The sequence below is a fragment of the Phodopus roborovskii genome, unplaced genomic scaffold (genome assembly GCF_943737965.1).
Source record: "Phodopus roborovskii unplaced genomic scaffold, PHOROB, whole genome shotgun sequence".
In the NCBI taxonomy this organism is placed as follows: Eukaryota; Metazoa; Chordata; class Mammalia; order Rodentia; family Cricetidae; genus Phodopus; species Phodopus roborovskii.
Window position 1 is genome coordinate 3480712 of NW_026126433.1, and position 26512 is coordinate 3507223.

Genomic DNA, 26512 nt, shown 5'->3' on the forward strand with positions numbered 1-26512 from the left:
CCTGAGATCCATGCTGCTCCCATCCCAGCCTTTGCTCCCTCATGAAGCTGTGCCTTCTGTGCATTGCCCCTGTTTATTGAGTTCTTGTTGCTTGTTCTGGGACAGTGATTCTCAACCTTCTAATTCTGTGACCCTTCAATACAGTTGTGTTGTGGTGAGCCTCCAAAATAAAATTACTTTCATTGCTACTTCATAATTTTGCTACTATCATAAATCATAATCTAAATAACTGTGTTTTTCTATGGTCTTGGGTGAACCCTGTGGAAAGGTCATTGGACATCCCTCCACATGGGTCACAACCTGCAGGTTGAGAATCACTTTTCTTAGGGCAATGGATGAACCTTACTTGTATAGTTATAGGCAGATAACTCTAAAAATGTTTGAGTTTGCTCTAATAACACCTCAGGTAACTGGCTGTAGTTGTTGGGTACCCCATGTGAGATAAAAGACATACAATTCACTGGTGTAACTGTGGTAATGCTGTTCTGTTCATCCCAGTGACTGTGTATAGAGGCCTCTGCTTTGGGCACACCAAACATACAAGGAAAATGGTGATTCTTTGATATAATAAAGTCAAGAATGTTTAAAATTAGTCAACAAATTAATGTGGTTCTGTTTCACACAGGAGAAAGAGTAATTGAGGGAGGATGAGCGATTTACCCAAATTCATCATCAGTGACTCTACTGTATGACTGACCACCTAGAGACTGAAACAAAGGGTTGTGCTAACTTGCACTCCCCCAGTGTGTCTGTAGCTTATCACTGCCCCACCAAGCACACACCAAAAAAGATACTTTCCTAGGGGTGTGAGAGACTCAAAGAAGCAGTTTGGTGTTTGCTCCATTGTGCCTTTTGGGAACACTAATCTGGTGTCTGTCCCAATAAATGTTTGTCTTTCTATAAAGATCAGAATGATCACATATGTTCCCCTTTAACATGTTAAAACCTATGCCCTTAATTTTTCTGTCTCTGTGGTCATAGTGATGTCCAGTCTATGTGAGTTCTTGCAAGCTGTTTTATAAACAGTTCCTGTTATAGACTGAACATTATTTCCCCCACAATTCATATTCTGAACTTCAGACCTTGAGAGATAGGGCACCAGACTTTTGGAAAGTTACTGGGGTCAGATGACAATATGGGGCTGTGTTCCTGATGAAATTAATGCCCTTATCTGAAAAGACTTTCTCTCTCTCTCTCTCTCTCTCTCTCTCTCTCTCTCTCTCTGTCTCTGTCTCTGTCTCTCTCTGTATCTCTCTCTCTCTGTCTCTGATTCATCTTTCTCCTCACCCCCACTACTCCCCCATGCCTTTATATGGGGATATAGCAAGACAAAGGAGTCCCCTTCAGGGTTTTGGCCAGGACCTTGATCTTGGACTGACAGCGTCTGGACTGTGAGAGCTCTGTTGCTGCCATGTTATCACGTCTCTTGGCCTATGATATTTCACTATAGCATCCCAGACTGAGGCTGGACTCTGAACTGAAACAAGCACAGAGAACTTGGCGGCATTCTCAAGGACACACAGCTTGGATTCAGGCCAGGCTTGTCTGGCTGGCTTTCTGTCTGCGCTAACCTGTTTCTTGCCCCTGCTCTCTGAAAAGGTGGTGAAATATAAAGCCGCACCCCATTGCAGAAACATTTGAGTCAACAGAGGTCATAGAGTGCTAGCTCTAGGTGGGAAGTAAATTAAGGTGTGAAAGACTGCTAATAGAGCTGTGAAACTTGGCTTGTGGGCAACGTGCAGTATTGATTCAAAGGTTGCCGGTATCAGGACTTTCTGTTTTTTTGTTTTTTTTTTTTTTTTTTTGTTTTGTTTTTTTTTTCTGACATCTCACCGTCACTGATGAAGTAAGTTGGTTACAGGATAAAAGTTGTTTCTGGGTGACAGTTCTGCCATGTGCACCAAAGCTGACTGAGAACCCCAGCCACTAAAGCACTCTATGCTCTGCCAGGTGACCATATGGCTCATTAGTAACCAAATCACAGACCTGAAGTGCTTACCCTCTCCCACGGTGTGTGAACTCAGGTTAGACCACTCATGTCCAAAGTGGGAAATTATCCTGGAAACTTGCCTGAAGGAAATAGTCAAAGCTGGCTCTTAGAAATGAGTGAAACCTATGTGCAGTTGTTTGAAGGACCCTGATAAATGCTAATTTTTGTCTAACAATCTCCAAGAGCATGGCATGGTAGCACATGCCTGTTTTCCTATCAGGAGGCAGAGGCAAGAGGATTGCTGTAAGTAGCCAACATATTGGATGACATCTCATTACCACCCTCATCTCTAAAAATAATCCCAGAAATACTTGTGGTGGAAAACCCAGCCTCTGACTTGGCTAAGGCACCACTCTGCCATTTCCCAGCCTGGAATCTTGGGAGATGTTATTTAATCTGTAGGTGGTGCCTCAGTTCCCTCACATGAAACAGCAATAAGGAGGACTGGCTCTGGGCATGTTAGGAGGTTTGCACCCGATCTCTTGTGTCTGTACTTGCCATCTCACACATAGACTTTGCAAACTCTTTTTTTTTTTTTTTTTTTTTTTTTTTTTTTGAAGGGGGGTTAAAACTTAGTCTTCCTTGGTGATATACTTTCCTTAAGCAAAATAACATAACAAACATGCATTTAACATCAACTTGAGTCTGGCATTTTTTTAAAAAAAAAAATAAGAACAGGCAGGATAAAGCTGCAGGAATGGTCTAGAATTTTCTTGAGTGAGCTCTATTAGTATGCATGAAAGAAGGAGAAAAAAAAAAAAAAAAAAAAAAAAAACACCTTTACTATAGACTGAGAAGGAAGCAAAGGGAGAGACCTGCCTCTTTCAGTAATGAGGGAGATATATTTTTGTTAGTATTTTAAAGAGGTTTTCTTATACAAACAGAATCATTTGCTGGTCAGTAACCAGGTTTTTCCTTTTGATGTACATTTTAAATTAAGAGGAATATTCTTAGAAAGACACCTGCACCTGGGTGAGTCACATTTGATCAGTCCTGTGAACCAGGGTTTCAGGGGATGTGCAATTATTTGCTCAGTTAGGCTTAAACTTTTTATTTATCTAATCACCCCCTGTGATGCTTTGATCTGAACTCCCAAAGCCCATTTTTCAACCACTTTAGCTACATATTTTAAGTCTTATGGTCTAATCAGCCCCAGCCCATAAAACATGCAATATCCTGTTCAGTGGATCCTATCAGGAAATCAGCCGCCACATGCATGCTATAATCCTCCACTTTGTGACGGGTGAGCTATTTGGAAGTGTCCTTGTTGTCATTATTCTGGGCGAGCTAGAGCGAATCGGCAAGCAAGCGCATCCTCCCATCCAGGCTGGCTTCTCCTTGCTTGCATTTGCAGAGTGACTCAGTGTTGAGTCACTGGTTTCTGCAGGTGTATGCTTGGAGTCCTGGAAGCCTTCCACCTCCCAGCAGGGCAAATGTTTACTTCATCAGTTCATGGGGTTACACAGCAGTTCCAGCCAACTGTTCAGCAGTTAAAAATTACATGGGCATACATGTGTGTGCTTATTGATTTATGTCTCAGGAGAGTGTTACCGCTCAGAAGTTGAAACAGATGTATTGTTGGGTAATTCAAAACATTGCATTGATAGGAAATGTTTGAAGGCAAAAAAATACTTTCGGAATGTGTCCTCCTGACATGCAGGAGATGTTCAGTGCTTCCTCCTGTCTCTAGCAGGACAGCTATAGGTGGCAGGGGTCTGCAGCAGCTGAAAAATTGGCACTCCCTTTGCTTTCCTACTCAGGACTCACCCAAGAGTCTTCAGGAGATTTAGCTCAGTGAATATTTTGCTGTTTCTGAGATGCTCAAATTTCTGGCATTTATAGAAACACAGAAACAAACATCAACCACTTATTTTCCCTTATTGATCTTTGACTAAATCTTATTTTTACTGATTAGCAACACCCAATACAAACAAAGTGCATCAGCTGCATAAAGAGTATAAGATTATAAACTGACAGTGGCCATGGGGCAAATTTGCTGAACTCTGGTCTAACAGGCTATCACACGGGCAATAGTTGCTATATGATTCATTCCTGTGTTCAGCACAACTTTAAAGGCTCTACCTGGACTAATTTAATTAATTACCAGGACAGAACTTAGCAAATGAGAAATTGCAGACAGAGAGAGGCTAAGCATCCTGACTAAGGTCACTCGCAGACAACGAAGAGCAGGGACTGAACGGAGCTCAGTTAGCTGGATCCCGGGGCTGCATCCACAGTGCACTGTTATGCTCTAATAAGTTTTCATTTGTACTTGTTTATTGATCTTCACAGTGCTGGAAATCAAACCCTATGCCTTATTAGATTAAATCTAGATGAGAAAGAGACCAACTGAAAATGAGTAATTGTGTGGAGTTAAATAAAAATAACCCAGGAAGCTGTTCGGTTTGGCTTCTTCTCTAGACAGTGACAGTCCTTAGTCATTGCTAAGAGGGGGACTGACTGGCTTCCAAAGCCTTTATTTGGGACACAGAGTCAGCTCAAGTGGTGGTAAGCAGGTAGAGATAGGGAGTCCATGTCCTGTCTCACTCTCCTGCCCTCATGAGCAAACTCAACCAGGCAAGAGACAGCAGAGATCCTTTGCCCAGAGGCTGTCACCATGCTGGAAGGCACAGAAACCAAAGGACCCAGAGGAACAAACCTGGGAACAGAGACCCCATCTGTCACCACTATCATGGACAAAGCCCATTTCCCCTTAGTTGCTACACATATTTTCTGCTCATTCATTTTTTTTTCTGTAAGGGCAGGAACCAAGCGGTGGGGGATATATTTCATTAATAAATTCTTCCACATTGCATATAGCTCCAAGAAGGGAAGGAGGAAACCTGACAGCTTACTGAGTGCCTTTGTGTGCTGCCGGCCTTTCGCTATGGTCAAGACTGATTCTGTGAAGAGATGTCCACTTTATATCTTTGATTTCCCTCCCCAGAACCCAGCACATTCCAGTTATGAGGAAACCATGACTAACTCATATGTGTATCGAAGGGCATGCTACAAAACAGTTAAGTAGAATACTTGGAAACTGTGAGTGTCTCAAGACCAGGAGTTCTGGGAAACTGCCTCAGCCAAGAGGAGCCAAAGGAGACACGCCAGATGGCTCCTGGGAAAAAGGGAGGTGCTAGGTATAGTCTGTGGCTACTCACACAAACTGAAGACCAGCTAACAACGGTGGCTCGCCAATTGTGACTGGACAACACAAATAGGAGAGGCTGGTGATGGGGAAACTGGTCTAGGTTGGATGAAACTGTCCATGTGGTCATCCCAATCCTCTGTAAATCTAGAAGCATTCTAGAATAATTTTTAAAGGCCAGGTACATGAGATGTCTCGGCAGTAAAGATGCCTGCTGCCCAACCTCACAACCTGACTTAAATGTCCCAGAGCCACATAGTGGAAGGAACGACCATACAGCATAACCTCTGACCTCCACATGTGCACTGTGTCACATAGGTAAGAAAGTAAATAGAGAATTGAAGAAGAGCCCAGGTTAGTACTTTTCTTGTAGAGTTAGAAGGAGGGAAGAAGGGAGTCGTGTCATGGCTTCTCTCTGGCCATGGTGTCCAGTCATTGCTGAGTTAGTCAACTGATCCTGCCCTGACTGACTGGGTACCCTCAACCAACCACCTCAATGCTCTCACCTTTCGATACATTTCTGGAAGCCTCATGTGCCAAATAATAGCCAAGTGGTATGAATGCTATAACACATTTCTCTATTAAAAATAACTTTAAAACATTTTTAAAAAAAACTTTAAAAAGAGCAATGCCCAATAGGGGTCAAGTAAAGGCACATAAATATTATAAGAAAAATAATACTCTGACTTTAATACTAGAAATAATGAATTATACACCTGAAACCAATTATTTTTTAAATTCTTTTTTTCTTATTTTACATATCGATCCCAGTTCCCTCTCCCTCCCTACCTTCCATGTCCCCCAACTCCCCTCCCATCTTATCCCCCCCCCACTCAACATGGAGGGTGATGCCTTCCAGAAAGATCAACAAAATCTGTCAAGTCATTTGGAGTAGGGACTAGGCCCTCTCTCCTGCCTCTAGGTTAAAGGAGTATCCCTCCATGGGGAATGTGCTCTCAAAGTCCTCTGAAACCAGTTCTAAACATTGAATATTTAGCAAAAGAATCTTATCTTTAAAATATATTCTATTTCTTTCTTGTATAACTATTATGTGTACATGAGGAAAGTAAACATGCATTCTGTGCGTATGACATCTGTATGTTCAACACTGTACACGCTATCCCAAAGCACACATTGAGAGCCGGGTGAGTGAGCAGTAATACGGGAAGCAACTCGTGATTGAGCATGGCCGCCTGCCCCTCCATCTTAGCACGAAGCCTGAGGAGGGCCTCATAATTCCATCCTACTCTTTTTCTGGGCCCATATATCCTCTGGGACTAGAGAAGCAGGAACGGAGGTCTGACTGAGGGTGGCTGCTACCTACCACATTTATTTGCAGGATGGGCTGCTCTGCCCATGCCTGTGTGGCCCTCTTGGCACTGTGTACTTGGTTTACAGTTCTCCATGGATATAGAATCTGTCCTGTTGCAGGCATAGCAAGAGAAAGTACAGCCTAGCCTGGAACCTTGGAGTGATTGTAAGCTTGATCTAGACTCACCAAAGGCCTCTGACCATATCTGTGAGGGAATTTCTAGAATGGGTTAACTGAGGTGGGAAAACCTTTCCTGAACATGGGTGTTGCCATCTCATGCTCTGGGGTCACAGGCTGAATAAATGGGAGACAGCAAGCTGGGCACCCGACTTCCTGACTACAGATGCAATGGGATCAATTGCTTCCTGTTCATGCCACCATGCCTTCGCCACATGAGGGCTGAACCCACAAGCTGTGAGCCAAAACAAACCTTTCCTTCCTTAGCTTGCTTCTTGTCAGGCATTTTGTCATGAGACAATGAGAAAAGTAAACTAAATGAACACTCCCCATGAGAGGGAGTCTTGTCTTTCCTGGGAGCATGGGAGGCAGCGAGGAAGTGAGTGGAGGGTCAAGTTCAAAGTCTTGCACTCTCCCTCTGCCCGGCTGCTGAGTACACTTGGCAAGTCCGGACCACCAGCTTTCTCTCTCAGAAAGGCCTGGAAGAGAGATATCATGCCTAATTTAGTGGAGGGCACTCTAGAAGAGGGTAGGCAGGCAGTTCTGTAGCTAAGGAAGTGGCCTTGTCTCATCTGAGGATGTGAGAGTTGATATATTCCATCCTGCAACCCATGCCACTTCTTGGCTGGGCACTTTTAGCATTTCATGTTTTACTGACTTCTTTCTCCTTCACAGACTAAGTCTGGAGTTCCTATGAAACCATGCAGTTGCTAGGAGAGACATAACTGAGAAAAATGTGTCTACAGAACAAATCAGTGGACCCAGAGGAGGCAATCTGGAAGTCACATTCCCAAGAATGCAAGGTGTGTGTGAATGTGTGTGTACATGCACCAATGTGTCTCTGGTCCATCCACTAACACACACACACACAGACACACACAGACACACACAGACACACACACACACACACACACACAGAGAGAGAGAGAGAGAGAGAGAGAGAGAGAGAGAGAGAGAGAGTCCTGTGTTCTACAAAGATATCCTTATTCAGGCATATTCATGACTCAAAGAGCCAGGTAGCCCATCCTATGATTTTCAATGGTTCTTTTCACATCTTCAATTCAGGTTTTTGAATGTGTGAGTGAACAGATGTTGAATGGGTGTGATTGCCCAAGAGAGTCCGTGAAATTGGGTGCAAAACATGTTACAATAAATAGTCAAGAATAGCTATGTATATCCATGAACAAATTCTCAACAGTAAGTGGCCTTTGGAGTTTTTAGAACATTTTTCAAACACAGAATTGAAGATAGGAGAGCTCTCCACCTCTGTCAGTAGAAACTCAGTTTTGTCAAGAAAATGCCATTCTAACTGCTTACCAAAAGTAGTGGCCACATTATAGTCATTATTAGTGCTTTTGCATTTTGAAAAAAAATCATTCTAAAACATTAGTTTCATATAACTCTTGCCAGCTTGGCCTTGATAAGGTTTCTCTCCTTCTGTTGCAGAACACATTCTATGAATAAGACAAAGACACCCATAGTCATTATCACCAACCCAGGAAGTACAGAAGAATCAAGGGAATGTGAAAAGTAGGGGATGTAGAACTTAGGCTTTGAAGGACAAAACCAGAAAGGTCCTTTGGGTTTTGTCTCCTTTTTAAGCCGCCATCCTGCTTATGTCTCTACAAAACTCATCTTATATGAATTCTTTGGTCATGTCAAATGAGATGATGAAAAGAAAATGTCTGATACATATATGGAACTAAGGATTTGGTTGTGAAAGGAATCACTATAGACCAAAACAAAAGCCAAGAATAAATCCCAAGTTCGTTAAGAAAGATCCTTTCCAGGCTGGAGAGATGGCTCAGCTGTGTAGTCACGAAGACTACCTCCCCACATAACAAAGACATTATCTTATGCTTGCCCATTTCTGAAGCAGCTGCAGAGACTAGAGGGTCACCGGAACTTCCTGGGTTATAGACTAGCCAAAAAAACATTAGCTTCAGGTTCAGAGAGAGAGCCCTTCTTAAACGAATGGATGAAAAGTGATAACATTCCAGACAACCAGTCCTGCCCTATGTATATAAGTACACACACACACACACACACACACACACACATGCATGCATGCATTCTCGCACATGCACACACACACACACACAATAAATAAATAACTTTAAAACAACTTTTCTTTCTTTGTAGGAACCTAATCCTGTCCACCACAGCTACAGGTTGTATACCAAGGCGGGCTTCAGCTGTGGTGACACTAACTTCCAGTCTCCTTGCATCCAGTATGTCGCTTATATGATGGTTCAGTCCTTGTGCATCTATAGGTGGCATAGAACTTGGCTTTTGTAGACTATTCACTAAAGAGTGGCATTTGCAGGTTTTGAGAAATCTCACTTTATTCATAAGTTAGAGACACTGCTCTACAGTTACGACCTCAGCTCTCTATCATTCCACAGCTGCTCCTTCTCAGCCAGATTTATCCAATGTCCAGTTCTCTAATGAGTACACAGTAAGTCTTCAATAAAGGTGGTGGTGGGCGGGTGTGCAGGATCCCTGAGATCTCCCTATATCATTTCATTCTCGGGTCTTCCACTTGCTGCTTAGGTTTCCCTGACATCATTGGAGCAGCATCCATTGGTCGCCTTTCTCTGCTCTCCTCTTCCAGGGATAGACTGTTCTATGTCCCATTGCACAGGGTTCACTATCTGCACTCTCCCCGGAGCAGTGCACAGAGTCTATCTGAGCTTTCCTCAGAGCTCAAGTGCAGTGTTTGGGCAACACTTTCGTACTTTCCCTGACTGTGTTCTACCTCTCACTTTTCTCCAGGGCAGGGATTGTCTCCAACATCTTGAATTTTTTTTTAAATGAGGTTTTAGCATATTTAGGCAACACATCCAGCTTTATTTATGCAACATGACTTTAGTCAATGGTGCTTCCCTCAGAGAAGAGAGGGCCTGGGAAGCCACAGAGGAGACGGTGAAGAATGTGAAAAGATTGACAGGATGAAAGCAAATTTCTTTTTTGTCCACACATTTTTCTATCAGGTTACTAGAGGAGGCACATAGGAGTCAGGCTTGGAAATACCATAGCAGAATGTGCTAGGAGAAGGGGAGAAAGCAGGCAGAGAGGCACAGGGAGGGCCTGCAGGGTCAGAAGACACTTCCTGTCAGCGTTGGTTTAGAATGGTCTCCACACAGTCTCTTACTTATTCAGCACCATGGCCAGTTAAGGGTGACAGGACATTTTGTCTTCTCTGCCTTTTGCTTGTTTATTTTGATCTTTCCTTCTTTCTCTTCTTCTTTGTGTGTGTGTGTTTCTTGTTTTCTTTAATGTCTTTTTGGTTTAGTTTTTGTCTCAATGTTTGTTTTAAAGAGAAAGAAAAAGACCTTCAAATTGGGTGGGTAGAGAGGTGGAGAGTATCTTGGAGGAAGGAATTGGGGTCAGGGAAAAACATGATCAAAATGTGTGAAAAATTTTAAATAACTAAATGAAGGAAGGCTGATGTAAGATGACAGGGGTCAGAGATACTAAGGAACACACTCAAACAAGATGTGAACATCTATAGAACTGTAGTTTGATCCCATGCCATGTCATAGAAGCTTCCTCTTTACACAGGGCAACAGTTCCTGTACAAGTTTCTCACCATCGGTGATTGATGGACAACAGCTAGGTTTGGAGAAAGGGTTAAACCCTCCATTCTTGGAAGGAGAGCATGTTCCAAAATTCTGTGTGTACTAGGAGCATCCTGGAAACACTGGGCACCAGAGGATGGGATTATATTAGATGTAGCCACTCCATTTATGGACCCTGTGGGCTATCTAACAATGCCCCTGAACCTGGCTCAGAGAAATACTTTTAAATGCATTTAAAAAGTTTTAAACAGGTTTTTATTTATGTACTTATATTTCAAGTTTGTATAAAATGTATTTTATATTGTATTTCATTACTAAAATATTCTAAAACAAGTGTTTACATGGTAATATAGGTGCTTCTTTGTTCATTGACTAAATGATAAGAGCTGGAAGCAGCCATGGAAGTGTGAGGGAAGGGGTGGCTTTCAAATGTCACCAACAGCTGCTTGAGTATTTGAAAATACTGTTGTGGCAGTCGTAGATGCTATATGAGATTTGTTTCAATAAAGATAGAGGAAAATGCACATTTTCAGTGAAGCTTAAAATTTCACTATTTTTATTTAAAGTCAAAGCCATCTGAATTATCAAATTCTCTTCAGTAACCCCAAACTAGGGATTCCTATCCCAGGCTATGCTCCTTCATGGTCAGAGCCTTGTCTGAGGGGTCTTCTAAGTCCCACTTCATCCTGTGCTGTCACATGGGTTGTGTTGCGAGGAGAAACGGCCTAAAGAATGACTTTAGCAGGGACATAAGATTTCTTAGATAGGCCCAGAAACAAGATCACAAGGTTAAAAGGATAAGCACGAAGGAGAGGAAGGATCAGAGGGAAGGAACGATGGGATGACTTAGTGTCTAGGTAGGAATATAAAGAGAAGGGCTTGGCCTTTAACTCATGTTCATCCTGCAACCAAAGGAAGGACTAAGAAGGGGAGGATGGAGAGGAGGGAGAAGTGAACAGCAGGAACACCCTCACTTCCTTCCATTGCTACCATTGTAGAAGAAACGAACCCCCAAAAGAAGCCTAAGCTGACTCAGTCACCAGCTGAGGGCCTCAGGTAGATGGCATTGTCCCTCAGCCCCACAAACTCAAACCCAAGGCTGAAAGTCTCAGATAAATGACATTGTCCCTTGGCACTATGGCTTTATTTTCCAGGCTAAGGTTCTCAAGCAAATGACCCTGGCCTTCAGCCTTGTGGTCTCATGTACAGGGAGGAGCCGTTATAGCACTGGGCAAACAATTTGAAGTACTTACTCACTCACTGGTGGGCACTGGACAGAGCTCTTAGCACACTGAGGTTGAACTACTCAGTGTTGCTAATTCTGTAGGTTTAAAAAAAAATAGCCTTAATAGGTAGTGTGTGTGTGTGTGTGTGTGTGTGTGTGTGTGTGTGTGTGTGTGTGTGTGGTGGATCAAGTTGTAACATGGTCATCCTTTCTCTTTGCTGGTAGGTGGCATTGAAAATCCTTCTCCTTACCTGCTCTTGTAAACTCTGTAAAGAGACACATCCGGAGAGTTCTCTTTGGTGTTTCTGGGTAACATCAGGAGTGATAGAGCTGCAGGCTGTGCCCTCAACACGTCAGTGAAGAGACAAGAAGAGAGCTGTGCTTTTTCCTCTTGTACCAGCGTGACTTTTCAGACATTCAGAAAAGAGCCGAAAAGAGTAAATGGTAGACACAGGCTAGCTTGGTCAAACCTAGGCTCTATCCCTACAATGGCTTGTGTGACATTACAACCACCCTTCCTTTAGAAGGAGATATGAGAGTGTCAGCAAGTCCTGTCACAGGTCACTTGAAGTGTCCCTTTGGTTGGCCCCTGGGCTCAGACACCAGAATGCTGCGTGGTGTTCTGAGATTCAGTTTAGCCTTTGGCTCAGCAGCGCTACATGCATCCCAACCAGCCTTGCAGACTTTGGAAACCTAAATCAGGGGTATGCCCAAGGGTGCAGAACTTGAGATCTGCACACAGAGCCTTGGGGTGAGACAATGGGGACACAGAACTATAGCTGCAGGCTTGGGGTCACTTTGAAGTACAGTATTTTCCAAAGCTTATTTCATATTAAGTTGTAAGGGTCTTGTGCAGAGGCAATTATATGCTCTTTTGGTAATTCTAGAACAGTCCACAAGGCAGGGAAGCACAAGGCAGAATACAATGAAAACTACTTGGTTTCCCCTGGTCTGGTGAAATTGATGTAAATGTGCAGCACCTGACTTGGGGAGGGTCACACCAATACCATTTTGGCAGCTTTTCATTCTATCTTACCACAAATCTTTGCCAAAACCTTGAACCTCCTTCTGTCAGATTAACCATCCATCTCCAAAAATAAAGTTGTGTTTCTTCTGAGGGCTGCTGTGAAAAGAATAAACATGAGTGACATGTGTCATGGCTGAATGGTGTCACTAGGCTGGGAATCAGAGCTGGGAGAATGGTGGCTGGCTCTGTCTGGGCCTTCCCATGCAGGCCGTAAGAACATGGGAAATTGTGGTGTGAATACACCCTCCTCACAACCTTACAAATCTCTCAAGCACGGCTTTGCTGTATTTTAGGTCCTTTGTTTTAAAAATCACTTTCAATAACTTTACTGATCAAATTAAGCCATATTCCCCACAGCTACAAACAAACAGAGGGCCTCTTCTGGCTGCATGGTGGAATGACTGTGGAATTTGAATGAGCATATATGACCAAAGAGCTCTCCAACATTCCACAGAGAGAGGGCAGGGACAGGAACCCGGAAGTAGCCTTTACTGCTCTGGATTCCCTTGCTCTTGTTCATAACTCAATCTTTCCAGAAAAAGAGTCAGGGTAAACATTATTTCCCCCACAGGTTTGGTTTTTTTTTTTTTTTTTTTTTGTCTGTTTGTTTGTTTATTAATTCCTTTTGTAGGGCCCTGCATGGACCCCCAAGGCACCTTGAGCTAGCCTGAAGCTGTTGGCGGGAACTCCTTGCCCCAAGGCTTTTGTTGGTACTCTTCCTGTGACAATACATCTTGTGACACACACCCTGTGACAACCATACCTCGTGACAACACAGGGAGGAGCTAAGCCAAAAAATTCCTGTAATTTTCCACTGTACTATGTCGGTATTTAAGCCCGTTCTTGCCCCTCAATAAACGGCATTCGGCATTTGGCGTTCCGACTTTGCCATTGAACAAATGACCCGCTGTCTTGTCTTTATTTTAATCTCTAGGCCTTCACCCGATTCGTGGGACAGATTGTAGCGCGGGCACTACACTTTTGAGTATACTATGTTGGGGGAACCAGGAGCGGGGGAAACAGGACTGCCTGCTTCTTTAGCAGGCTACAAATCTGAATGACTGTCAAAGACAAGATTCAAATGAGTTGTTGCTGCAGGAACTTGATGGAAATGTGGACTTTGGGCTCCTCGTCTATGTTCCCCTCAATGCCACAGGACATGGAAATAAAGGGCCCTACATCAGGCTAGGGAGAGGTTTGGGGCAAACTGTGTATTGTTCTCAGTTCTCTAATCCTGTGCTCAAAGTAACCATTTAAGGAGATGACACAATAACTAGTATTACTTAGTTTTATATCAACATTTTTATTCCACCTGAGAAGATATGGGTCATAAATGTTATTTTAATTCATTTTAAAAAAATATTATCCATATCTATACCTAAACTTTTCATCACCAACATTCAATTTTCTGTGAATGAGATGTTTCTTGATTTACAGAAGCAGTGTTAGATTCATATTTAATGTTATCCATCACTGAACACTAAAAATGAGCAGGCCATTGTTTTGCAGGTAAGTTGTTGTGAGCCAATAGGAAACTGACAAACGTGGAGGTTGACCAGTTGCTGCTGGCTTCTCCTGGTCTCTTATGCACCCATAAGAAACTCCTCTAGTATTCTCAAGGGTAACAAATACTCCACAAGTTGTCATTCTGTATAAAGACTTGCTATAAACTGAGTGAATTTTAAGAATTGACCTCAATCAGGGTCAGATAGGCTTTCTATTTCGTGATGAAACAAAATGACCAAAAGGCAATTGGGGAGGAAAGGGTTTATTTGGCTTACATTTCAGCATTACTGTTCATCACTGAAGGAAGTCAGAGCAGGTATTCAAACAGGACAGGAACCTGGAGGCTGGAGCTATGCAGAGGCCATAGAGGGGTGCTGTTTACTGGCTTGCTCAGCCTGCCTTCTTGCAGAATCCAGGACTACCAGCCCAAAGATAACCACTCACAGTAGGCTGGTCCCTGCCCTCCAATAACTACTTAAGAAAATGCCTTACAGCCGTATTGCATAGAGACATCTTCCTAGTTAAGGTTTCCTCTTTTCAAATAAGTTGGTGTGGCAAGTTAACATAAGACTATCCAGTACAAGCAGGGATAGTAGTAGTATATATCCATGGTATCACTACTCAGCAGGTTGTGCTTGGGAAAATTCCCAGTTCAAGGCCAGTCAGGGCTGAACAACAAGACTAACACAGTAAAGCTAAACATCACCTTTGATCCCCTCATCAGCTCTCTGAGCAAGGTGGTCTGACACCACCAGAATAAGTGCAGTCTCAGGACCTCATGAACATTTTCAGACGTGACCCTTGAAACCAGAGGTTGGCAAGCCAGGCCAGGGCACCACAATATAGGCCACAATGCCCCAAGTTTGATAGCCATTTGCTAATACCATTTTCTTTTTAATATTTTATTATTCTAAATATGTGGTGTGTGCATGTGTGTGGGGGGTATATGCACATATGTATGTACATATAAGTATAGAAACTCCAAGAGGACATTAGATTCTTGGGAGCTTGAGTTATAGTGATTGTGAGCTCCTTGACACAAGTGCTGAGAATTAACTTTGGTTCTCTGCAAGACCAGTACATACTCTTAACTGATGAGCCATTTCTCCAGCCTCACGTTTTTGCTACCCCACTATATTATATACCTTGTGAAATATACACAAAACCAAGAATGCTAAAAAAAAAAAAAAGACCCTATGCATATAAAAGAAGTGGTAATATTCACCTGTCATTTTAACCTGATTTTTCTCTCAAAAGTGGCTATTAATATTTTAGTTCTTGGGAACAATATGATCAAATACACTTGATGCTTTTTGATAATATTGATAGGTCTCTCTCTCCCTCTTTTGTTTTCCAAGACAGGATTTCTCTCTGTAACAGTCCTGGCTATCCTGGAACTCACTCTGTAGACCAGGTTGGCTTCAAACTCACAGAGATCAGCCTGCCACTGCCTCCTGAGTGCTTGGGTTAAAGGTGTGCACCACCACCACCGGCCTATAGGTCTGTCTCTAAGTTCACTTGCTTTAGGTTGTTACTCATGATGTCCAAACTCAAACAGATCACCATCACTCTTAGTTCATGTGCCAAACAGCAACTTTTTCTTGGAAAAAAGTTTGGGGTGGGTGTCTCCTTGTTTGTCTGTTTGTTTTCACCTTATCATTCCAGTGGACAGCTTCTTTAAAGGAATCTTCTTTGAGCCATACTTCATTTTGTGTGAGGCTCTTTAGTTCTAACTAGGCAATGCAACCCACCCTTCCCGTTAGCAGAAGACAAGCCATGATACCTTACAACACACTGACAGCTAGACAGGAGAAAGTCCTTCTGCTCTTGTGAGGTGGTCCCCTCTTTGTCCCCAGGCTCCTTTGACAGATGCCTGTCACACCAGGCAGTGTGAAACATGTGGTGGGCAATGGATCCAGGTCAATCCAGGCATGGAACAATAAAGCCAATAGCATTGTATGTAAATAAATAATTGTACATTTACATACAATGTGCACTGTTGGTATCAGTGTGTATCCATTTTGTTTCTATTTAAGCCACTGAGATGAGAATACCTGATTGAAGAAGCTGCTTCTCTAGGCTACCTTATAAAATAAGATTTATGTTTACTTTTAATAATAATACACCAAAGCAAAGTTTCCGAAAGTCACAGTCAGTAGCTGTTGTTCCTGAAGCATGTGTTCTCTCGCAGTTATTTTCTGTAAGAAAAATAAAAGCACAGATGCGGAGTTTAGTTATCACTGCTCACTGCTGCTTGAAAATGGAGCATATTTTCAGTTGATGGGAATATGGGAGAAAGGTTCATGAGCCAGTTGCCAAAAATGATCACAGACGTGTTATAGTGCAGTTGCTGGGGTGTGCACGGCGGGCAGAATGCTGACCTAGCACCCACAAAGCCCCGGATTCAATCGTCATCACTGCAGACACTGGCAGTGCTGACACATGCCTGGGTCGCCAGCACTTGGATGATGTGAGCAGACGGATCAGAAGTTCAAGTTCATCCCTGGTAACTCAGCAAGTCTGAGACCAGCCTGGGTACCACGAGACCCTACCTAAACAAAGAAGAAACAAACAAAAATTCATGATAGGAGTGTTTAGGGCCTACACTGGAATAAGTGGGCCTCATCCCAATGCAAAAGTTCCCTCCTGCTGCTGTCACATCCCCTTATCATCCTCTTTGTCATCTTTCCACACACCAGCCACCTCATCTCCACCCGGCTGGCTCCCAGACACCTGCTAGGCGCTGGAGCTGCATAACTGACACAGACTTAAATGAGTCAAGGGAAGAAAGAACACTTTAAACATGGCTTGAAAATGTGACTCACACCAATCCTCCTCAGTAAAGCTTCCCAATATCATGAAATAACATCTGCTCATCATATATAAAATCTGGCGAATACAGAAAAAGTGAAAACCTTAGTGTTCATAACTGCCACCCACCACAATTATGGTTACATGCTGCTATATGGCCTTCTGACATTTTTTTTTCTTTCACACAGTAGTAAATATGTCAAGTATGTAGTTTTATGCCCTGTTTTTTTTTGTTTGTTTGTTTTTTGTTTTTTATTTTTGCTATAAAAGTCTTTCTTATTACAAAAACTTTCTAAGGATACATGTCTGTGAACAGATTATCTATCAGGTGAATAGTTTCATACTTTTATATGCTCAAAAATCCTTGAGGAAGAAAAAAAATCCAAGGTAATTCACTCAATACAATCACAGCTTCATTCCAACCCTAATGAAAGACATAAGTGGACAGAATCATTGAAAATCAAAATGTATTTTCCTTTTGAATGACTCTTTTCTGCTGGAGGCTAGCTTTACTTCTGAACTTTGCATGGCAAAACTTCAATAAAAGAAAGGGAAAGATGTCCTGAGAAGGCATTAACTGGCAGAGGAAAAACAGGTTTTTTGTTTTCTTTTTAATTACAGAAAGTTCATAAAGTCTTCCTATAATTTGTTCCTAGTTAGCATCATGTGAAAACATCAGTGGATGATGTGTTTCTGTGTCTTAAGATGCCATTGCTTAATGGAAGACCCTTCTTGCATCTCACAAGATTGCTAATGTTGCTTTCCTCTTTGAAAATCTGGTCAGTAGTCTACACAAATATTTCTGTATCTGAGAGAATTCATTTTTAAACTTAAAAGTTATACTTGAGAACTTCTACTCCTTAAAAAATAAGCACTTGGGGCTAGAGAGATGGCTCAGCTGTTAAGAGCACTGGTTTCTCTGTAAGAGGCCCTGGAATTCAATTCCCAACCTCATAGGGCAGTGCAAAATCAGCTGTAACTCCAGTTCCAGAGGATTCAACTCCGTCTTCTGCTCTCTGCAGGCGGGCATGCCTGTGATGCACATATATATATATATATATATATATATATATATATATATATATATGCAGGCAAAACACTCAGTCACATAAAATAAAATAAATTAATTTAAAAGTTTAAGTACTGTATTAAGTGAAAATCAACTCCTAGAAAGCTCAGGGAACTGTTGTTTAGTACAGCATGCAAGAAATAGGAAGGGAGAAGAATCTCAGGACTGTTCCTGTTCTGTCCTATGGCATTTCCCGTAAAAGTGAGGCTTGTGGCAAACTGAAATCACAGAGATATGAAATTTAAAGACCTCATGATGGTAACTGAAGCAGGAAAGTCAAATGTTCAAAGCCAACCTGGACTGTGTAATGAGACCTTGAGTCGAACAGTGAAGAGTCAAAGGGGAGGGGTTTCTATTTATATATAATATAGGAAAATGTTTATGAACCAATTACTAAAATCATGTTTATATAAATTGAATAGGGATAGATGTTACACTGAAAAACATGGATCTTCTATATTTAACATATATGAAATAAGTTGGTTAATTATATTTGTAGAAATGGAATTTTTTGTGCTACTCTAAAAATGTAGTCAGATAGCAATGGCTTCTATGTAGACAAAACATTCCTATAACTCCTTTTGCATGTGTTATAATATACCAGGAAACTGGAGATCCTCCTTTGAGTCCTTAGTCACAAAAGAATGTAGAAATTCCTTCAGAAGGGAGTTCAAGTACAATTTTATTAAAATTCAAGGGGAAAAGCAATAAGGCAAGCAAGCTGTAAATCTTGACAACTGACCAGCAGAGACAGACTCATCCAGGAAGGGAGAAAGCCATGCCATCTTAAGCAGCCATAGCTCAGAGAAAGGGCAATAGCTTCAGAGACAGAGTGAGAAACCATCAGAGAAGGCATACACAGGCTTTGGGAAAGCAGATCGGAAAAGATATGCTTTCTGAGAACTCAGAAAAGTGAACAGGCTGTGTGGAGTTACATGATGGGAGTTCTGGAACTTCCATTGGGGCGGGGCTCTGTAAGGGGATAATTACTCTTCCTATATTCTTAGCTTCAGGTCAATCAGCCTTGCTAAATGGTGGTCTCTTGCCAGGCCTAGCTGGATTAACCACAAAGAGAAGAACAGAGACAATGAAGATATGAATTCATGTCTCCACCCAGGGCCAAAGGTAGATTCAGTTTCATTGGAGGAGGCAATGACTCCCCTAACGGGCCTCAACAGCATCCTGACATCCCTTCTCAATGGTCTCCAAGGCTCCTAAAACACCAGCAAAAGAAACTTAAGGAAGGAAGAATTAGCTGTGGCTCAGCAGGAGTGTGAGGAAGTTGCTCACACGGAATCTGCTGTCAATAAGCAAAGAGCAGGAATTGTTCTCTACTTTTTATTCAGTCCAGGACGGTATCCTGAAGAATGGTGCCTTACACAAAGAACAAGGTGGGTCTTCTCACCTCAAATTAATCTAACTTAGATAAATGTGCCCAGAGTCTTGGTTCCTGGATGATTCTAGATCTTTTCAAATTGCCAATCATTATTAACTATTGCAAATGTGCTTTATGCAAAAAGGGGAATGGTAGATATTTTTAATAGTCCTATACTGTGTGATAAGAAAGTCACTGCTGTGGATCCCATGCATCTCCACTCAATTTTTAAAAAACGGACCTCCCATTATGTAATTCCATATTATGAGCATCTGGACTTGCTAGGTGACTTTTGAGTGACATGAACTCAGTGATGTAACTCACCAACATCTGACTTAAAGAAGTCTGAAAAATGAAGGAGAATCAGTGCTTGATAAGTGAAAGTCTAGATTAATGTGACCAGCACTCCTTTAGAGCCATCCCCAAACATAAACTTCATCTTATGGAAAATTAAATTTCACAACTCTACTTTTTATACAAAGAAACTATTCCCAACCTTACATGATTCCCTGCCTTTTGTCATATGATAAAATCTCATGGTTTAATCTAGTAAATGAAGGTGTGACTGAGAGTGGGGGAAACCAAACACCCAGATTTCTCATAAAGAAATTTTGTGTTTTCAATGAATTCATTCAAAAGCAAAAGTGAATCAATCAGCAGTAATGTTATTTTATGCTTTATATTTCATATTTCACACTTCAATCCAGCTTTACAGAGGGTGGGGACTTGACGAAGTGTCTCACCTTCTATTAAAGGGAATTCAATGTCAGAATTAATTTTTAAAATTAAGAGCATACACTGCCTTTAACAGAACTTTAACAAAAGTTCCGAACTATTTACAGTGTACATTTCTAACCCATCTATGGTGAGTGAGGGGGTGGTAGGTGTATAGATCCCCCTCATCCACTTAATTTAGGAGAAAGAAAGGAAAGGAATGGGCAGACAGAGATGGGGAAGGAAGGGTTTCAGCTTTCAGCATTCAGGTCATCACCGTGGGATTCTGGCAGAAGCACGTGGTCAAAAGGAGGTGCGCAAGTGATGACAAATGAGTGACCGAGGTCACATTGTCTTCCATATTGGAATAAACATCCTACCTTAATGTTTGCATTTTTAAAAATCACATTCAAAGCAGGCAATTCTAGACATTAAATCAAAGAACCAAAGGGTGATAATGTAGGGACTTCAGTTGTTTGGTTTGATTGTGTTTTGAGTAAGATCTCACTTTGTAAACTAGGTTAACTTCAAAGTCAAGGCAATCCTCTTGCCTCAGCCTCTCAAGTACTGGGATTATAGGCATGAACCATTATGCCAAGCTATGCTGTAGTTATTTGTGAAATAGTTCTGAAATTCTGGGAAGTTTTTATTCTGTAAAAATAGATGATAGATGGAGAGACAGTAGATAGATAAATAGATACATAGATACATAGATAGATAGATTGATAGACAGACGATAGACACAAAATTATCTCTAAGACATTTTGATTTTAAGAGGAGAAATAATCTTTTAACTATCATCTGTTAGAGCAAACATCACTTTGTCTTGAGTATCTGAGAAAAAGAGGTGTGAGGATGGATCCAGGTAATTTAACAGAGCCTTTCTCAAATGCTGAATGCAGAGTAATGGCTAAGTCCATCAGATAGCATTTATCTGTCAAAGAGGATGAATGCTTCAAACATACACACAGACCACTAGTGTCACCTGCAGGTTTAAAACTCAGTCTCTCAGCTTGAACTCTAAGGAGTACCTGCCTGCAGCTGAGGAAGAATGATGGACAGGGGAAGAGACAGTCCTGCTTTCCCCTGGAATGGTGCTCGTATCTCAGATAAGCAGTTCTTCTAAAATTGATAACCTGTCACACTCAAACCTTACTAATATCCCCCACACCATAAGAAGAAAAATTGACATTTTTGGTGAATCGAAACTTTCTTCCTTCAGAGCCATGTCTAGCCTTGCTAGCTTTGGATATTCTCTGAAGAACACGTGCTCTGGGAGCCTCCTGCAGCCACATCACTAATTGGTCTACTGTTTCTTCTTTTTTCATTTAAAACCAATGTGGGAGGAGGGAAGCACCTGCAACCTGACATGTATGAGCTGGAATGAAAGTATTTTTCCCAACATTGGATTAATTGGCATTATCAGAAAAACAAAGGGAACAAAAGCCCCAGTAAGTAGTGTATTAATCACATTGCTAGTGATCAGGGACACAATAGAAATACAAGACAAAACAAAGAAGCTGGAAGTAGCTTTGAGGAGAGTCATACACTGTAGGCATCACTTGATACGAAATAGACACTGTTGCATGTGCAGAGTAAAATAGGATCTTGAATATGACACAAGGTTGAAAAAGTCAATTGTATAAACACTGAATCCCTGAAAATGGAGACATTTTATACTTGCATTGGACAAACCCCAGAAGAAGAGTAGATCTGTGGAGGGAGAAGACAGAAAGGAAGGGAGAAATTTGAGAATGTAGAACATATTTCCTGTTTTCTAAAAAGGAAAGAAAGCTTTGATATTGCAACAAAGCGATGTCAAGTCAAGCCAAACCTCATATATGGAGGATCTCTTCATTAAAACTTAGAAATGTGACATTTCTCTTTTCATTACATGTAGGACTGGATACTGTTGGAAAATGCAAAACCATCACCGGAGTTATAAAATTGTAAATTAGTTACCACTTGTAAAGAATGGCATGAGTCATGTAGGTAATTTCTTGTCCTATGTTTTGTGTATCACAGTGTATTCTAAAAATCCTTTACAAAGGGGTTTTCTACAAAATCGCTTGTTTGTGATGTGCACTTCACAATGAAGGCCAAGCTCGGTGAGGTTCAGGGTCTGATGGAGGAAGGGAAACCGAAGCTTTTCTTCTGGTTTTCAACACTGAGTTCCAAGCCACTTTTCTGTGCTACAAATGTTCTTACTCAGAAATATTAACCTTGAGGATGGGGAGGGCTTGCAAAACATGCACAAAGGTTTGAGTCTCACTCAGCATCACATAAAACTTTACATTGTGGTTTCATTAGTCAGAACAGTATATATATATATATATATATATACACACACACACACATATATATATATATACACATGTATATATATATTATACACACATATATAGGATAATATATAGGATTATATATACATATACATTCTATCATATATATAACATTTTATAGTATATATAACATATATATATTAGAGTGCCTTACAGGCTGTAGTCCTAACAGTTCAAAAATGAATATTTCTCAATGAGAAGGCCAAGATCCAATAGCTGTTCAGTCCACAAGAATGAATGTGTCCAGAGTCACAATCTGGTACTAGAGTCCCAGGAAAGTCTAGCTTCTGGTCATCAGTCCACAATGGAATCCCAAAGAAGTAAGTTCTACTGCAATGAAGGAATGCCTCAGGAACATGATAGAAGGACTCTCCAGTGGGAGTGAAGGCAGGCAGGCAAAAAGCAAGCAAAAGCCCCCTTCCCCCATTTCTTTCTATGTGGGTGGGCTGTCACAATAAAGGTTGCTCTAAAATGATGGGTCTTTGCATCTCAAATTATCTTATCAAAAAAATTCTCCACAGGCAGGCCTGGGGACTTGGATTCTAGTTGATTCTATATGTAATCAGGATGGCATTCAAGATTGGTCCTCACAGTGGTACATACCTGTAATCCTAGAACTCAGGAAGTAAAGATAGTTGAAGACAAGTTCACGGTCTTTCTGGGCTTCACAGAGAGGATGAGCCCTTCAGAGGGAGGAGGAAGGGGGTATCACCTGACTTTTCACATTCTCTTTTTGCTCTCCTTCCAAAAGTCAGGACTGAACCCCTTATTCCACACTTCCTTCTCCCAGTCCCACTGTGCCTATTCTCCTCAGTGGATGGGCTTCTCCACTCCTCAGTCTCACTCTGATGCCAGTCTTTCATGACTCCCAACTTTTGCAGGGGCAACAAATTTACTACCTATAACCCAGTTTTATACAATTTGGCAATTAAGTATCTAAAGTATCTAATACACTGGGGGTTTTATTTTATTTTATTTTATTTTATTTTTGGTCATTTTATTACTTTGTGTCAATGAGTGATTTGCTTGCAAGCATGTCTGTTCACCACTTGTGCTCAGTGCAGGTCAGGTCATCTAGAACTGGAGTTGCAGAAGGCAAGAAGTCATTGTCCTCTGGAAGAGCAATGGGTGCTTTTAATTGCTGAGCCATCTCTCCAGCCCATAATTCACTATATATGACATCTGATGTCTAAGAATTATAGAAAGGCTGGAAATGCTGATGTATAGAATCAATTCTTATACAGGCAAAATTAAAGTCAATATGGAACAGCATAGTAAGGCCATTCATCAAATACGTGTGCCAAAAAGATGGCCTTGTTTGTACAGATACACAGATGTTGTCTTAGCTGTGATGCTGTAACAACACTATAACCCAGGTATCTTGCAAATAACAAATTTAATTGTCACTGCTTTGGAGTCTAGAAGTCCAAAGTGAACATATAACAGGTTCTTGGTCCAGCAAAGGCCCGCTGTCTGGCCCACAGATGGCTGCAGTCCTCTGCCTCATAAGGAAGCAAGAGCTCACTTCCTGGCCCACAGGTGGCAATTTTCCATACCTTACAGGGCAGGTAAGCATAGGCAGCTGTCCAGAATCCCTGCTGCACAGCAAGAGTTTCCTCACAAAACCCTAAGAACAAGACCAAACCCTCCACAGAGCATCACCTGGGACTGGAGGTCAACACTGAGTTTCTGAGGAGACACAGACAGCTGCTCAGCAGCATATTCTTAGGCAATTAACAAGAGAGAGACAATTGCTTCACAGAAAAATGGACACAGGAAGCTTTTAAAATAAAACAGAAATGGTTGTTCAGTGAGTTTTCGAAGACGGAGAATGTTTACTAGAAGTGCTGACTACAGAAGGGTGACTTAAAGCAATGCTGTCACCTTGGGTGTAGCATTTGAAATTCTATAACAGTGGTGGGGAGAGGAGTGGGCATGGATATGATCAAAATATTTTGCATACATTTCTCAAATAATTAATATAGTATATTTTAAGTAAAAATGCCTATTCTTGATAACAGTACTTATCCTCCATACAACATGCATGTATTTGTCAGTACAAGAACTCATTTCACTCAGAGGCAAACAAGGAAATCCACCAGTTACTTATCCTTCAAGGGGAAAAATCATGAATGAAGGTAGAAAATGTTTCCTAAAATTTTATTTTGCAAACACATAATATTCACATAGTATATCACTCATAGATATGAACACTGTCAAAGCCATCAGAATGGACTGTAACTGGGTACTCATGCAGTTTGCCATGGGACAGTCATCTCTTGAATTGATGATGAAAGCTAATTACAAGAATCCTTTCCAGTAAGACAAGGGCAAGAGAAGTGTATTCTGAGTCCTGTAAAGTTCAACAGAATGGATGTATGAGTGTTTTTAACCATCCTGCTTTAACTAATATCCAAAGTTGTCAAGAGCCTTCTGGAACCCCAGAACCCCACGGGGGCAGCTGTGGCAATTAGAAGCAGTTGGGCTGTGCATACAGTCCGGGCTTGACAAGCCAAGCATGTTGTCCTTCTTCTCTATGACTTAATTCTGAAAAGCAGAAATTATAACCCTAGCACAGCTGTAGATGGAGGTTTCTGTCCCTCCTGGTCCCACAGCCCCTTTGCCCCAAATAAATACACAAAGACTTATAATAAGCATAAAATGTTTGGCTGATGGCCCAGGCTTCTTATTGGCTAGCTCTGTCTTAATTATTAACCCATTTCCATCAATCTAGGTATTGCTTTGAAGCTGTGGCTTACCCATAATCCAGCATATTACTCCTTGAGCAGCATGGCATCTCTTGGTGGCCTCTCTGCCTCTTTTCCCCAGCCTTCTCCTGGTTTGGTAGCCCTACCTATGTTTCCTGCCTGGCTACTGGCCAATGAGTGTTTTATTCATCAGTCAATAAGAGAAACATATATACAGGAGGACATTCCCCATCACACAGGAGCCATGCTAGTCAATCTGACCTGACATTCTCAGGTAGCCCAACACAAGCCCCGTGGAGTCAGTTCTGCCATTACACCTTAGCTCTACCATTTCAAGATGCATGAACTTGGACAAGGTTGCCTAGCTTCTCCATCTTCTGATTTCTCATCTGAAATAAGGGTAGCAATGCACACATTTGCTGTGCATATTCCCCAGTGAGTAATCAGGCTTTTGGGAGGAAGCTGAGCCAGTGTTGCGTAAGTGAATATTGGCACCCAATTCATAGGAAGTTTTATAAGAAGAATTGCAATAGTTTCTGGCCAACTGAGATAACGAAGCCTTCTCTTTAGTCCACAGATGTGAAAGAGAAGGGTAAGGGAGTGATGGTGTATGCAGACCTAAAGACAGAAGAAGTCTTCAGAACTAAAAGAGTAGCAAACTACATGGGTAGATGACTATCCTCTGATCCCTAGAGAAAGTCAAAACTGAGAAGATGCATTTTCAAGAACTTGGTCTTAGGTAAGGAAGGTAAAGAGCCTTGTGGGGTGGGAAGCCTAAGGCTGTCTGGGCGCCTGTCCCCTGCACTGTCCACAAGGAGAAAAGACCAGGAGCCTTAGCAAGATGGGTAAGTCTTGTACCTTGTGAAAGTGGCTTAAAGAGGAACTGAGCCTGTAGCTTAGTTGGTAGAGCACCTGCCACATAAGGTGGGAATCATAGAGCAGAAGACATGTAATCTGTAATCCCAGTGCCCAGGGAGTAGAGGCAGAAGTACCAAAAATTCAAGGTTATTCTTGGCTACATAGCAAGTCTGAAACCAGGCTTGGGCTACATAAAACCTCATCATAGGAGAACAAGTTTTTAAAAAACTGTACACAGTTTCATGCTGTGAGGACAAGGTAAGGTCTCTCTTGGGACACTAGCTCTTCTGACAAGTTGGCCTTGGATTCCTGCAGAACTATGAGCAGTTCATTCCCATTGTTTATCAAATGATTGGCCCCCGGGGCGTTTTGTTACAGCAGCCTGTGGGAGATGTGAACACCTCTTCCCAACAGCTTCTGGGCTGTGTTGCAGGGAGAGCCCAATGGAGCCCAGCACAAGATCCCCAGTTCTGAACTGCTGTGTCCCAAATCAACAATGTCACAGAAAGAAAAAGGACTGCTTTAAGATTTGTGCCCTTCTGAAAAGCATCCCATCCAGGGGCTGGGGAAAAAGACACTAACAGAATCCTGGGTGCATGCTTCTCATGACTGGGAGCATGACTGAGTGTGGTCCTGATGTTTTAGGCCAGAAGAGGAGTAGGCAGCTCC